The 14,790-nt window shown below is 39.5% G+C and overlaps 1 protein-coding gene and 1 pseudogene across 3 annotated transcripts in view; both read right to left on the reverse strand.

Moving 5' to 3' along the window:
- The window catches only part of LOC109390790 (adenosine deaminase-like protein), a 14,239-nt pseudogene extending 13,057 nt beyond the window's left edge, over positions 1 to 1,182 (reverse strand).
- The window catches only part of GRIA1 (glutamate ionotropic receptor AMPA type subunit 1), a 286,291-nt gene that overhangs the window by 167,635 nt on the left and 103,866 nt on the right, over positions 1 to 14,790 (reverse strand). The gene's annotated exons all lie outside the window — the stretch shown is intronic.

The following is a 14,790-nucleotide window of genomic DNA, read 5'->3' on the forward strand; positions in this document are numbered from 1 at the left end:
GCCAGTGAAGCAACGTCCTCCACAACTAGACTGAAGAACAAAAGGACAGCAGCTTGTCTGTTCCCCTTCCCCCAATTCCCCAGCACTGTTCCCATCCCCGCAATTCCCCAATAAAAATCTTTAAAAAAAAAGTATAGATGAGGAAGGTAAAGTTCAGAGGGAATAAATTAACTTGCCTAGGTTCACACAGCCAGTCCAAACATCCAGAGACAGGAATTTTAATAACCACATGGCCCTCCAACTGAACTTTTTTTTTAAAATTTACATGATATTTATATTTTTACTATAGTACTTCTCCACATATGGTTTGCAACCTGGAGGCTGGGGGAAGAAGGAACAGAGGGTTGTCTTAGGACCTGAAGCCCTCAGCCATGCCTAGTGGTACCTGGTGTGGCTTCACCAAGTGCCCCCTCAGAGAAGGTGAGAAATGTTCCATCCCTGATTCTGTCAGGAAGAAGTTCCGAGAGTCCTTGCATTTTCTTTTCCTTTTTGGGGGGTGTGGGGGGGGTGGGGAAGAGAGGAGAGAATTGGAATCTTCGAAAGATTCAATGCCAACTTCAGACTTGCATTTTAGCTTATAAGAGAGATTCCAAGAAGTCTTTTGCTTGTCCTATAGTAGAGTCTCCACTGAGGTCAAGGCCAAGAACTGCATTCTCAGTAGAAAGGAAGAACCCTTCACCAAGTTTAATAGTCTTCTTGGCTATGGAAAGGCCACCTCTTCTGTCCATTGCTGTCAAGTACCTAACATCAGCGTCTAAGTTTTCTTGTTTGGACTGCTTTATACCCTCGAGTACAAAGTCCATACACGTCTTTTTGGTCATTCCTATAGTATTTTCCCTTCTGGAAGTGCTGCTTGTTCAGAAGCTTCCTTGTCAACCTCCAGGGATTTGACACCATCATCTATGAATTTGTTCATGATATCTTTTGTGACCATTAGAATATCTGCAGGACTGGTAGCAAGCTGATGAATGAATTGAAACATCTGGAAACATTACTCTAAAGCTCTTTTCTTTCACCTTGTCAATTAGTCATCCCACCATGAATTTTAGGACCTGGCTTGTTGACCATTAATGTCATGGTATTAGAACTAATGGATCCATTCAAGTGGGCATGAAGGCCCATTTCAGGCAATTCTGAGTAAAAGGTTGTCTTCCATGGCTGTTGTTCTTCTGCCTCCCTCATGATTTAGTAGAATAAAACGGTCTTCCTCCAAGCACTTTCATTCTTGATATGAACACAGTGTATTTTGGTCAGTTAAGTGTTGTGGTCTTGAACTTCCTTCAGGTTGCTTTCTTTCCACACATTTTGATAAGATTATCTGCAGATGTATGTACTCCTGGGCTCAGTTTCCCCATGCATGTAGAGTCTGCAAGCTTTGGGCAAGGGCAGTATAGGGCACCAACGCTAGCAGGGTCCCAGCAGGAGTACCCTGACTGCCTGCTGGTATGTACATAACACCCTTGTCACGTTGCTACCTCTGGGACTGTGCATGGTATGCTACTCATCCACTGTGGCTGCTATGTCCACACCATGTGGCCTCCAACAGCTCAACCTTTTAAAAGTTCTTTGCCCTGAAGCTCCAATTAATGCTTAGTAATGTGTTCCTCCCTTTAGATTCTGCTGAATATTAGTTGTATCCATATGGTGATGATTTCTACATAAAATTTATTCGTTCTGTAAATATATATTAAATGCTATACTATATGCCAGGCACTGTGCTAGGATGAAATATCTGGAGGAACTAGTGGATGGGAAACATAAGTGATTAGAATGTGGGGTAAGAAGTATTATGATTAGGAGTCAGGAAGGTTTCCAAAAAGAGCATAAAGGAGGGCATAACTGGGTCATGTAGAGTTTGAGAAGCCTTCCAGGAGGAAGTGTCCCTGAGTCTGGAACTTAAACAACAGGATCGTGGCAGATAAAGCATACAAATGTCTCAGACCAAGCTAAACAGCATATGCTGACCTGGTGTGGGTGAGGAGCTTTACATGCATTGCTCCCTCTGTCCCTGCCACTACCCTCTAATACTGCAAACTGTTACAGTCCCAGCGTTCCTCTCACCCATAGGTGGTGACCTAGAGATAATGGGATGAATATACTTGGCATAGCTGGTTCCAGAGTCAAACAGACCTGAGTTCAAATCCTGGCTCCACCACTTCCTGGCTTTGTGACTTTGAAAAAGAAATTAGCATCTCTCAACCTCAGTTTCTATACCTAGAAATGAAGATTAGTAGTAGTGCCATCATTTTAAGGTTGTTGCAAGTATGAACGTGACCTAGTAATAGATAAAGGGACATAGCACAACACCTAGACAAAGTGAATCCCCAGTGATGGTGGCTTTTATTGATAGTGGTAGTTGTTACCAGAACCCTCTAGATTATGGCCTCTCCATGAAAAGGAATCTGACTCATGTTTCCTTGTGTTCCTCACTGTACTTGAACTACACAGACTTATTAGGTATTCAGTAAATACCTACTGATGGATTTGTTGATGTTGGTTTTCCATTAAATTCATTAAACAAATATTTATTGAGCACTTACCATGTGCCTGGCACTGTTCCATATGCTTTTTTTTAAATTTATTTTTTATTGTGAAATAAACATTTTTTTAAATTAGTTTCAGCTGTACAACACAGTGCAATAGTTATACTTTTTACCCCTCGAAGTGACAATCCCCCTCCCCAAATCCGCCGCCCTACTTCCCCCCCAATATCATACATATCTATTACGATTCCCTTGACTCCACTCCCACATTATACTCCACGTCCCGTGACTATATATATATATATATATATTCACTTATAGTTGACATACAATATTATACAACATCAGCTTCAGGTGTACAGTGCAGTGATCAAGCCTCCACCCCATCTATGATGCGGTCTCCCTAGCAAGACATGTGACCACCTGACACCCTACAAAATATTTACAACATTATTAATTATATTCCTCAAAGTGTCTTTCATATCCCTGTGGCAATATTGTAGTTACCGATTTATGCTGTCTAATCCCTTCCCTTTCTCCCTCATACCCACCCCCCCTCTAGCAACCATCAGTTGTTCCTCTATATCTCTGAGACTACTTCTGTTTACTTTGCTAGTTCATTCAGTTTTTTAGATTCCATATTCCACATGCTTTGAATACAACAGTGAACAAGGCACATTCTTGGAGCTTTCATCCTAGGATTCTGAACAGCAATCTTATAGGATGGATAGCTACTTATACTGTAGAGTCAGGTTTGGAAAATATCCTCCAAAGCATGAGAATTGCCTCAATTGTTGGTGATAGTTACTATACATCCACTTGATGTTTCTTGGCAGCCTGATTCCTTATCTTAAGACTTCTTCAGCCAATTCATTGTCCTTCCACCTGCCACTGGGTCCTGCCTGAATCTAACATGATTTTCACTTCACTTCACAATCTAGACCAGGGATTGGCAAACTTTTGAGACAGAAGAGCTGCCAGGGGTCAGCAAACTGTGGCTCATGAACCGCATGTGGCTCTTTGGGTACATACATGTGGCTCTTAAGTAAAATTAAAAATGAAAATAAAACTATCATAGTTTCACTTATAAAAACTTTAAAGGATATTATTCACATAATGGTGATTATGTAAAAATATATTTATGGCTCTCAAATAATTTTTAAATTGTTGTGAAGGACACTATTGGCTCTTCCAGGGGTTGGCAAACTTTTGAGACAGAAGGTATCCAAAGAGCTGAATGTGGCTCGCGAGCTGCAGTTTGCCGACCCCTGATCTAGACCATAGGGTCCTGCCCAAAGCCCTTAGCAACAACAGACCAATTTGTTAATCAGCTTCTCTTTCTCCTGCATTCTGCGGGTACCCAAGAGGCTCTCTGTGTGTATAGAAAGAGGACTGGCTTATCAATCAAGCAATTTTGGTTTAAACTCAGTTTTGCTATTAATCAATTTGGATATACTTTTCATTCATCCTTTCAATGATTATTAATGGATTGCTTAATAGAGGTACAGCATGGTCTGCTTGAGGGTTCAGGCGTTAGAGTCAGAATGCCTGGGTTGGAAACTAGCTCTGCTGCTTTCCAGTGGTATAATTGTCGGTGAGTAGCCTGACCACTCAGTTTCCTTATCTGCAAATTGGGGGTAATAATTGTACCTACCTCATAGGTTACTTACAAGTATCCAGTGAGTTAATATATATTAAAATCTTTCAATGGTATACCTCAAACTAGCACATTCTCAATAAATATTAGCCAATATGACTTTATTGTTAATGCTTGTTGTTATTTTCAAACTCCGGGCACTGTACATGACACTGAAGAAATAATGGGGAAAAAAAAGAAAAGGTCACAGTGTTTGTCCTTAGACATCTTGCTTTCTAATGGGTGAAGAGACATTAAACCACTAACCACTCAAATAAATGCTTAATTACAGATTGTGATGAGTGCCATGAAGAAAATGAGCAGGGTAGGGCAGTGATTTAGGGAGTACCATTCCAGCCGAGAGCTAAAGAATACATAGGTTGAGTGGTGAAGAAGGCTTTCCAGGAAGAGAGAAAAGCGTGTGTAAATGCCCTGAGGCAGAGACTGAAGGGCCTGTGTGCTTACAGTGTGGGGACTAGGATGGAGAGGCAGCTGACCCAGTGGGCGGGGCCCAAGCCATGCAGCGCTGGGTGGGGCAGAGGGAGCTTGAAAGTTTTCCTCAAAGTCAAGCCATTGAGGGCACATGGTTTCCTTTCTAGCACAGAGGTCTCCCAAAAGTAAAGGAGAGGAGTGTACAAACACTTCGCTCAAGCCCCTTTAACAGTGAAGAATATCCAATGCTATGACGGATAACCAAAACAAGTCACTTTCTGGGAAAAGTAGAAAGAAAGAAGTAGAGGGAAGGAGAGAAAGAAGGAGGGAGAAAGGGAGGCAAGAAAGAAGGAAAGAAGCAGCTGACTAAAACTTCAGTGGAGACGTGAAGGCTCGAAATGAAATGTGGAACATTCAATGCAGATACAGACTGGGTACCTATTAATTACATCTACGTGTGTAGGTGTGTTTGACATATGCATGTTTTTGTAGTTCACTGATTTGGCAGGCATCCAAACTGGGGGAGACTTTTCAAAGAAGACCGATAAGACTAATGGGCTGGAAATGTTGGGGAGGGGAAAATATAACACGTCAATCACTTTGGCTAAATGCGTGATTACTGGATGTGAAGAAGCATCTGGAATAGGTCCTGCCAGAAAGCTGGTGTTCAGGAATTGACATGCTTGCTGAGACGTGTGGTTCAGCGGCTCCCGAAAGGATGGAAATCAAACAGAATTGCATCAGGAAAGGAATGGCTGAGCAAGTACGCTCTGCAACAGAAATTTTTATTGGGAGAGGAAAAGAAAAAGGAGTGCAGTCCAGAAAGAAGAACTGACTCCAAAAATGCTAATTTGTCCCAGCCACCCGGAGCCCAGAGGAACCTGGGCACTTCTTTCTGTGATATTCAGATGCAGAGGTGAAAAGAGGCACGCAAACAAGGCAGTGAAAATCAAACATAAGTGTTTTTTAGGCTCAGAGATCTCCTTCCCAGCCGAGAAGGGCTGAAATTTAAGGATGTATGAAGGGAAAACGCACACTGGTCCAACTCCGCAAAGACTTTGTAATGCTAACACCGTCTCTGGCTCCCAGAGCTTGCTGTTGATAGGGGCGCTTTGGGTGGGTATCCTATGAATAGTGTAGCAAATGCTGGGAAAAAGACTGAGTTGAGTTACCTTGGTGGAATGGGAACTGAAAGAAGCCACTTATGCTTTATGAACAGTTATTTTCTGGTACGGAAATATCCATTAGCAATATGTCTCACTCTTTTAATGACTTCCGGGTTTGCCTTTGGGTCGATTACCATATGCTTCCTTTGAGTTAATAATAGCAGCTTCCAGTTAGTGGACATTTACCATATGTTTTAGGTACTTAAAAAACATTGTCTTATTGACTCTTCTACAGTGCATACCAGGAGGGATTCTAACGTTCCCATTTTACACGTGAGAAAACAAAGGCTCAGAGAGGTTAAGGAATGTGCAGGAGGCACGTGTTTCTGGAATGGATATGCAGATTTGATGACTCAGCCATGCTCCCCCTGCGCCCATATTTTCTTATGTGTAAAATAGGAATGGTTAATAATATCCTCCTCAAATTCTCATGTTCCCAAAACTCCCTCAGGAAGACTGCAAATTCTGCAAATTCACTAGGATTTTTGTTTTGTGTGCTTTTCTCACCCATTCTCAGCACTCCAGTGCATTTAAAGGTTTTTCTCTTATCAGAACTTGTTCTGGAATCATGCAGGCCCACATAGGTACAAATGGCAGATAACAGGACTCAACTTTTAAAAGTCATTCCTTGCTTTTCTGCATCTGGTAGTCCAGGGTTCACACTATCCCATTTCAGATCATTCCACCATCATTGAAAGGCAGATAAGGTCAGTATTCTCCCCAGTTTGCAGATAAGAAACTAAGGCACAGGTAGGGAGAGTGATGTGGCCAAGGTCATACACTGAGTTAAAAGCAGTCATGACTACAAGCTCCTGTCTCCTGGGTCTCGGTCTGGCCTGGTACCCTTTTCTGGAAAAGCACACAGTTTTCCTCAGTTGCAAGCTCAGGGGCCCAGCAGGAAGCATAAAAGAACATACAGGCAGGTGAATGAACACTTTTCCCCTGTCAGTATTCACTCAGCTTTAGCCAAACTTTGTCAAGTGAAAAGCAGGCCCAGATATTTCCATTTTTCTAAAGAGAAGCTGAGAATCTGTATTTTCATATGCAAACCCAATTAAAAAGCTACCCCTAACTTTTATTTTAAATCTCTGTGAGAGCCAACTATTACACATCTGTAAGCTGGAGTCACCATTGGGCAACCGGTTTTCCACATCTGCCTTATATTGAAGAATTGATGCTTTGATTATGGTTGCAGAGATATCGAGCTGAAAGCCCATTTCTTGGGAGATCCAAACCTCAGTCAATCAAACCTCAGAAAACAGTGAACATTTCGAGTTCCAAACAATCAGGGTCAGACAGAGGTGTTTCAAATGGCAGGAGATATTTCAAATGCTGAGAAGATTGTGCCTGTGGTGTGATAGTAAACTGGCTCTCCAGAAAAAAAAAGAAAGCAAAAAAAAAAGCAGCATTTTCCAGTTTCCATGGTGTGAATATTCCCACCATAACCAATAGCTACTGATGGTTTAACAAGTGTGCAAAATGTAGACTATTTGACAATTGGCTCCAGATATTTAACAACTGTACACCACAGTCCAGTGGCTTCAAATGGGTTGCATAGTCATAATCACCAGGAGTGTTTTTAAAAATTCAGCTTCCCAGGCTCCAATCCAGATCTACTAAATGCAAATCTCCGTGGGTGGAACCTAGAAATTTGTGTTTTTAAAAAGCTTTCTGAAATGAGCAGAAAGATTTGGAAATCCCCAATATAATTTTCATATCCAACTAAAAGAGAAATGGTCTTATGAAGATGGCCTGTTTAGAACAGAGATAAGAAACCCAGGGCTCTGAGAGGCACAAGATAAACATGTTAGATATTGTTAAATAATTACACTGATAAAACAAATTTAATTATAAGTAGTTTTAATTTGAGTTCCTCTGTGTGCCTGTCACTGTTCTAGGTACTTTACATGCACTGCTTTTAAAAATCCTCACAACAACCCTTTTAGGTGAGCATCACTGTTATTCCCATTTTGTAGATGGGGAAATGGCAACACAGAAAAATTGAACACTTGCCCAAGGTCAATATGCTAGTATAATACATAGGAGAATCTGGATTGGAATCTAGGCAGCCTGGCTCTGCAGACTACACTCTCAACCACAATTAGGGAAAGCATCTTCTCCCTGGAGATAGCTATTATTTTGCATAGAGCAGCTGTACTCAGAAACTTTTCATTAAATTAGACTGAGCAAAGGGCAGCTGTTCAAATTTTTTTTTAAAAAGACCATACACTTCTGTCTTTTGCAGGGTCTCAGGACGTCTTTGTAGGCTTCTTTTCTATTCCAGTGACCCTCTAACAAGGTCTATAGATTTCCTGATTGCTGACAGGGAGAGTCACATTTTCTACCTCCTTTTTTTTTGTGTGGCTTTGTTTTCACCTTACTTCGCACCCTGGAGGGCACTAACACTTCTTACACCACAGCTGCTCTGCAAGTGGACTCCACAGCCCGTGGGACATACACACCATCTGTTTCTATGTCATCCTGCCTTCCATCTTCCATTCAACACTGTCCTACTCTCACATTACGACTGAGACCACAACCAGCTCTCAGTGCAGATGTCCTGCCATGTAGGACAGTCTGTTAGCCTGTCCTGACAGGGCAGCTCTGGACCCCTTAGGCATTCCAGATATCCCAGGCACATGGAGAGTCAAATGATAACAATTCTATACAATCTCTAGGAGCTCTTCCCCAGAAAAATGATACACACAAACAAAGAAAACTAACCTTTGTGTTCCAAGTATATAAATCCAGATTTAGAGGACATAACTAGGGAGGTCAAATAGTACCTTGTTGGAATGTTTATCTTCTACTTTGTTTTAGAAAGATTTAAGGCAAGAGTCTCAATCCCAAAGGCCAACAGCAGCTGGACTAATGTAAGTACGAAGTGACCCAGCTGGACACTGTGGTGACTGGGAGAATGCATTGCTCAACTAAGGAGGGGAAACTACTGCCCACCTCCAGCCTATTGTGGATACATCCGTCAATTTTTCGAGAAGGCACAGGACTTCCACTTGTGTTAATGAGAGACTATTTAATTTGGACCAATGTTCCCAGGGAGAACTAGAAAAGCTGGATAAAATACTTAAAATTCTGCTTGAAGATGTAGAAAAGCTAACAAGAGAGTGAAGAATTACAGAGCCAGGATCTAGGGCTGGAGGAAAGCCAGACGAGCCTTGTGCTTAGAGCTACTTTTGCCCTGGAGACATTTACCAATTCTAGAGGAAGCAGCTAAACTAAAAAGAGGCAGGAGTAAGAAGCCAGGGATTAGAGTTTAGCTTTAACTCATCTCAGACTCTGAAACTAGCCTCAAATTATAATAGATTGCTAGTACAACAAGACAAATATAAATCCATTAGGGGAAAAACATAACATTACCCTAAGCCTCAAATTATTTCTACAAAAAATTCTGCAAATACAATGTCCAGCACACAATAAAAAATAACCAGTTATACCAGAAGACAAAACAACATAAATAAAAAGGAACAGAAAGGAAGATAAAATAGGGACAGGCTCATGCTCATAAGGGCTCAAGATATTAATTAGGCAGATATTTTAAAATCAACTATGCTTACTGTCTTCTGGAGAGTAAAATACAAGGTTGACAATTTCAGGAGAGTATTGAAAACCATGTAAAATAGTCAAGAGGAAATTTCAGGCTTGAAAAGTACAAAGACTAACATCAGGAATTTAATAGGCATAATGGCAGATTGGATGCAGCTTAAAAGAGAATTAATAAACTTCAAAATAGATCAAATGAAAATAGGATTAAAGCACAGGAAGAGGGAGGGATGGAAAATACAGAAAAGGATGTGGGAGTTAGTATGGATATGGTGCAAAACCCTATCACACACGTAAAAATGAAGGTCATAAGGAAGAAAGTGAGATGAGGATACAGAAATGATGTCTGAAAAGTCGATGGCAAGATGCTCTCCAAATCTGATAAAAGACATCAAGACACAAATGCAAGAAGGCCAATGTACCCAAAGCGTGTCAGATAAAAGAAATCCCACCTAGATACAACATGGTAAAATTGCTAGAACTAAAGACAAACTCTTAAACTTATCCAGAATGAGAGAGGGGTGGGAGACAGACTGCTGCCAAAGATCACAGCTGACTCTTCACAAGGAACACATGAATTACATCTGTAAGGTGCTGGGCGCAAATAACTGCAAATGTAGACTCTGTATAAAAAAACAAAACAACACTTTTTTTTTTCCAAGAGAGAATGTGAAATAAAGACATTTTCATACAAATAAAAGAAAAACTATTTGTCAACAAGAGACACACACTTATGGAAATACTAAAGGATACTATTCATAGAGAAGAAAAATTATTCCAGACAGAAACTCAGACATGCAGAATGGAATACAAAGGAATTCAATTATAAATAAATGGGTAAATATAAATAAACATGGATGGAATAAAGCAGCAACAGCAACAATAATATTATATTGTTGAGGTTAAAAATACAAAAATTATACAACAATAATGGTATGTACATGGGCAGGAAAATATATAAAGTTAAAATGTTCTAATGTCTTTGCACTGTAAGTGCCTGTCTACAATAACATTTGATAAGTCAAGAATAAATGTAATTTCTAGTGTAACCACTAAAAACATAGTTAAGGTTGTGTAATTTACAAATTAAATTAGACAGGAGTAAAAAGTGGAAAAAGCAAAAATTTAGTAAATCAGAAAAGTCAAGAAAAAAATAATGCAGTTAAACCCATGTTTAGAGGAATATATATGGCTTTAAAATGTATATATTAGAAAATAAAAAAGATATAAAAAATAATTAGCTAGGCTTCCATTTCAAGACGTTGAAAAAAAAACCCCCTGCACACTAAACATAAAGACAGAAGTATAAAAATTAATGAAATAAGAAATGTACAGCAGAAAAAAATCAACCAAGTCAAAACCAGCCCCTAAAGGATCTTAGAGAAAGTATGCAAATAAACAAGCACAAAACCCACCAATGTCAATAATATAAAAGATGACATGACTGCAAATGCTACTGGCATGAAATAGATAATTAGAGGACATCATGAACACATTTATGAGAAGATATTTGAAAATATAGATGAAATGGACAAATTCTTAACATAATATGAATTATCAGAACTGCCACAAGGAGAATAACAAAATTGACTAGCGTTGTAACTATTAAAGACATCTAAAGCTTTCCACAAAGAAAACTCCTGGCCCACACTAACTCGATTCTGAGTTCTAGAAAACCATTAAAGAACAAAAAAGACCCACCTTACACAAACTCTTCCAGGGAATCAGAAGAGGGAGTACTTTTACTCTAATTCTGAAGTCAGCATACTCCTGATACCAAATCGAACCATTATTTCTTATGATGATAAGAAAAGAAAATTACAGACACTTTATTTCACTATCAGGGTGAAAAAAAACCTTAAAATATTAGTAAAAAAGATACAGGAGATAATATCATAACCAAGTTGGCAAGGAAAAAATAATGTTTTCATTATTCAGAGGTGGCATGCTTGTAGTCATAGAAAACCCAAACACACCATAGAAAAATATTAGAATCACTAAGTGTAGATATAATAGCAAGGTCACTGGATATAAAATCAGTGAATGAAATAATTTCTGTTTCAATATGCCAGCAATAAACAACCATAACATAATATTTTTAAAATATTTTTAATAATGTCAAAAATCATTAAACACCTAGAAAATAAATCTAACAAAAGATGTGCAAGATTTCTGTACTGAAACTAAAAACCATTACTGAAAGAAGTATAAGAAGACCTAAATAATTGAAGCAATATATTATGCTCCTGGATTGAGGACTCAATATTTAAAGATATCAATTCTCCCAAAGTGATATGTTAACACTATCCCAGTTTAAATCCCTGTAGGGTTTTTTTGTTTTGTTTTGTTCTGTTTGTTTGTTTTTATAATTTGACATGCTAATTCTAACATTTATATGAAAGTGTTAAAGTCTACCAGCAGATGCAAAACAATTTGAAGGAGAATAAGGTGCAAAGACTTGCTGTCCAGATGTGAAGACTTAGATTAACCTGAGACACAAACAAATCAGTGAAACAGAAAATAAAGACCAGAAGCAGAACCACATATACTTGGTTACTTAATTAATGGCAAAGACTCCACTGAAGTTCAGTGGACAAAGGATGATCTTCTCAGTAAATGAGGCCATTAGTTAAGTATCTATATGGAAAAATTGATTCTAGATCCCTAAATTAATACACAAAAGTCAATTCCAGATGGATTGTTAATCTGAGTGGCAAAACATAAAGCCACCAGAAGGTTAGGAAAATATCTTCATACCTCAGGTAGGCAGTCTTTGGAAACAGGCTAAAAACTACCCATAAAGGAAAAGCCTGAAAAATTGGACTGCATTAAAATGAACAATTTCTATTCTGTAAATCAAGAGATACCATTAAGAAAGTGAAAAATGCAAGCTACAGAAAGAAAGAAGATATTTGCAACATACACATTTGACCGATGGCTCACATCTAGAACACCTATTAACAAGAAGAAAAGGACAACCCAGTAGGAAAATAAGCAAAAAACATGAACTATTATTACTTTAAAAAGCATATCAACATTTCAATAAACATGAAATGAAGCAAAACCTCGCGAATAATTAGGAGAAATACCAATAAAAATCACAGTGAGTTATCACTACACCCCCACCAGAAGGGCTAAAATTAAAATGAATGACAATACCAAGTGTTTGAGAGAATTTGGAGCAATGAGAATAGTCACATACTGATGGTGGGAGTGTAAATTGGTACAGACACTTTGGAAACTATTTGGCAGTATCTATTAAAACTCAACATTCTCATAGCACTCCTATATTTACATCCAACAGAAATACGTGCAAGTGTGTAACAAGAGACCTATACAGGAATACTTATAGACTCATAATTCAAAAGTTTAAATAGTCCACGTATCCATCAATAGTAGAATTATAGATGGATGAATTGTGCCATATTCATACACTAGAATCCTGTACAAAATTGAAGATGAATAAACTCAACCCATATCCAATAACATAGATGAATCCTGTAATGTAATATTGAGCAAAGGAAAACAGACATACACACAAAGTCATACAGGATGATTCCCTTTATATATATATTTTTAGAAGTAGGCAAAATTAAACTAACATTTAGGAGTGCTCGCTTAGGTGGTCGATCTAAAAAGAAAAACAAAATGTTATAAGAGTCAGACTGCCTTTGGTGGCCCAGTGTATAGCGCTGAAAAGGGGTAAGAGGAAGCTGGGGGCTGGTTACACCGTAGTTCTTAAACTGAGCGGCGGTTACTCGGGTGTTAACTTTGTCGTAAACCACTGAGCTACATAGTTTTGCTTTGAGTATGTATGTTAGACTGCACACTGTAAGAAAGTTAAAATGGGAGAGAAGCCAGAAACCTAGATTTTCAAATGAAATTCCTGGATTTTCAAATGTTAGCAATGGATTTTGAAAAATTTACATGACCAAGGGAAGCACTGGCCAAATAGTGAGTGTTCAAGGAATTCAGAACATTAAAACACGCTAGCCTTGGAAAGGTCCACTAGAGCGTCTGGGCTCATTCCTGTATCTTGGAATAACGGGAATTGCGGGCAGTGGGTACGAAGCACGGGGGTGAAATGAGAAGAGTGTCACTCTGCACGTGGCCACTAGGAAAAGATGATGGCTGCACCTTGGGCAAGTCACTGCATCTCTCTGAGGTTTGTTGTCCGTCAATGGGGAGTGTTAGAGTAGACATTGTTTTTTAAAAGGAATTTAAACTGTGTAATCCCTTCTTCCAGATAAATCTCAACTGCAGTGACAATATAAGACACAATAATGGAGGACATGGTTAAAGTCATGAATAGGAGGGGACAAATTTGTCCCATTGTTCCTTCTTCCCTCTTAGAGCAGCCCTAGAGGCAGCTCCTGGACCAATACCTGGCACATAGTAGGTTCTCAATGAACAAGTTGAAGAATACATTGTGAGTTCTATGTTACTATAGAGCACAATTTAAAACAATCTGGAGTAGGGCCCTCTAAGGTCCCTTCCAATTAAAAGTTCCAGTCAGTCATCTAAAGGACGTGCCTGAGATCACCTGTGAACAAGGTAGGGGCGGAGCTGGGTCGCTGTCCCATCTGGCATTCGAGGGTCGTAGGAGTCACCCTGTGGCCCCTTGGCCATGGGGTCATTTGCTTATGAGCTCTTCAGTTCAAGCCCCAGTCCTCCAGACTGGTATGGAGAGGCTGTTTCTGCTCTTCCACTCACAATTTTTAAAGCTCTGATTTGATTTTCACCTTTGCTTTAACATGTACCCAGATGACAGAAAACACACCTGAGAATAAATGGAACTCAATCCCAAGCCCTTCGTGTCCCCATGAAAGGTCAATAACCAAAGATGCCTTCACCTTTAGCAGTAGAATTTTGAAATAGCAGGGCTGTAGGATATATGAAAGTTATTTTATGTATGATATCATTGTGAAGAGTGGGGCTCTAGTGCACTCGTCTGAAAATAAGAAGTAAAAAACAAAAAGTGTGACCAGGCTTAGTTCAAATCTTAACTCGACCACTTACCAGCTATAGGATCTTCAGGAAGATCCCAAACACTTTGGGCTTCAGGTTTCTTGTTTGTAAAATGGAGATGGATATCATCCCTTACCTCATGGAGACTTAGAGGGGAATGTTATATAAAGTGTTAAATACAGAAGCTGGCGCCCAGGACATGCTCAGTGTTAGCTATTATCATCATTCTGACCGCTCAGCTGGTGAATGAATTCTCATGACAATATCCCTGCCCAACGGTCCTCTGCTTGAAAACTCCCAGCAATGGAGAACTCACTACATCAAGGGGAATCAGCTTTATCCTCACGCACCTGATCAACTCAGACTTCCACCTTCCTCATGAGACGAGGCAGCCCCGAGGGCCAAGGGGAGAATGTTCCAGGTGAGATCCGAGGGTGGGATGCCACACTGATACTCGGAGCTATAGTTAAACTCGAAATAATCAGAAGGCTTCACCTTCCAGGTCTGTCGGCTTGACAACCTCTGTGCAAACCTCACCTAAACCCAA

Source organism: Hipposideros armiger, unplaced genomic scaffold, assembly GCF_001890085.2.
Source record: "Hipposideros armiger isolate ML-2016 unplaced genomic scaffold, ASM189008v1 scaffold_279, whole genome shotgun sequence".
In the NCBI taxonomy this organism is placed as follows: domain Eukaryota; kingdom Metazoa; phylum Chordata; class Mammalia; order Chiroptera; family Hipposideridae; genus Hipposideros; species Hipposideros armiger.